Source organism: Diplotaxodon limnothrissa, linkage group LG5 (genome assembly GCF_057381915.1).
Source record: "Diplotaxodon limnothrissa isolate DT_005_m linkage group LG5, D_limnothrissa_male_GT1.1, whole genome shotgun sequence".
NCBI lineage: Eukaryota > Metazoa > Chordata > Actinopteri > Cichliformes > Cichlidae > Diplotaxodon > Diplotaxodon limnothrissa.
The window spans coordinates 17687862-17689344 of record NC_140600.1 but is presented as its reverse complement, the minus strand read 5'-3'; the positions used below and the strand labels follow the sequence as shown (position 1 = coordinate 17689344).

Genomic DNA, 1483 nt, shown 5'->3' with positions numbered 1-1483 from the left:
AGTTTCTATGAAGGCTGATATGGTAAGTGACAACAATTTATAGAAACCTGCAGCTGGGGACCTATTGAACAGAGTAAAGTGAATTTTTTGTATGTTTTTTGATGTCAATCTATGTGGCTCCATGACCTGTGGCCCAGAGTCTTGTCTGTGACCTCATCAAAGAGAGACGAGAAAACAAGCATCCCTCTTGAGGACAACGGTCATTCATCTTTCCATCTTTGTTCCTTTTTAGAGCCTTCTGCCCGTCATGAGGCAAAATCAATGTCTTAACAGGATAGAGAGAGACACAAAGATGCAGACACAAAGACCACTCTCTCTCACACACATACACATACACGAAGCACATAGAGGGAGAATCTGCGCGCGGCGCTACTTTATGAGTTTTCTGTGAGGCCGAAGCCATTGTTTGTACTCAAAGCACTTGACCTTGTAAAGAAAGGAATGAAACAATTTTGCAGCACTGCATTTAGAACCACACAAATCGACTGGTCTCATTGTCCCCTCTGAAAGTTGTTGTGACATGAGAATGTTCTTTGAATATTTTTGTGTACATATTAGGTAAAATGACTGCAATTTTAGTCCTTGGTAATAATACACAGGTTTATCTCCTGCATTGGGTTTTGCACTCAAGGATGACACAGCCCGATTGTTAGTTACTGTATCTAGTAATAGGTAAGGAAGCCATAACTGGACTAAGCTATTTTACATATAGTGTACATATACAGTAACTTGGCTTTTCTTTGCACTATGGAAGATATCTTCTATGTTCATCCATCAAATATTTGGTATTGGATATAGAGGTATATTTTGAAATGTAGTCCTCAACATGCTAAGCGATGTTTTGTCTGACTGTTTGATCACAGAACCGGTTTCTGCTGATGTCATCAAAAAAAGAAAAGAAACAATAATGTGACAAAGACTGGCTTTTCTGCAATGGTTGTGAGTTCAAGCCTCACCTGGAGTGTTCTTGATGTTCTCTATGTTTTGGGGTCTAAAAACGGAAGCCAGTGGTGAAATCTCTCTAACAGCCAGCACGGAGCAACTCCTTTGGTTGCAAAAAGAAGTCATTATGTCTTGACTTGACTAACTAATAATCTGCATAAGCTCCAGTGGCGCAATCGGTAAGCGCGCAGTACTTATAAGACAGTACATTGTAGAGCAATGCTGAGGTTGTGAGTTCAAGCCTCACCTGGAGCATTGGCGTTCTTTTTATGGTTCACCTGAACTTAAATCACTGTGGTCCAGCTCTTTGTAACCAAGCATTTAGGCACGAACTGCTGTTCTTGACATTGTGGTTGCAAGAAAGCAGTGATGTGATAAGCATGAGCACTTCTGTGTTAGCTTTTCCAACCTGGAAGCTAGGTTCATTACTCTCGATGTTTTGGGGTCTAAAAACTGTTACAGACAGTGAAATCTCTGTAACAGCCAGCACAGGGCAACTCTTTGGTGGCAAAAAAGTAGTGATATCTTGACTTGACTTAAA

The 1483-nt window shown here is 40.7% G+C and overlaps 1 non-coding gene across 1 annotated transcript; it reads left to right on the top strand.

Annotated features, from left to right (window-relative positions):
• Positions 1-1103: 1103 nt before the first annotated feature.
• On the top strand, positions 1104-1197 carry trnai-uau (transfer RNA isoleucine (anticodon UAU)). The gene is made up of 2 exons: positions 1104-1141; positions 1162-1197. It is a non-coding gene; the product is annotated as a tRNA-Ile (tRNA).
• Positions 1198-1483: the final 286 nt, after the last annotated feature.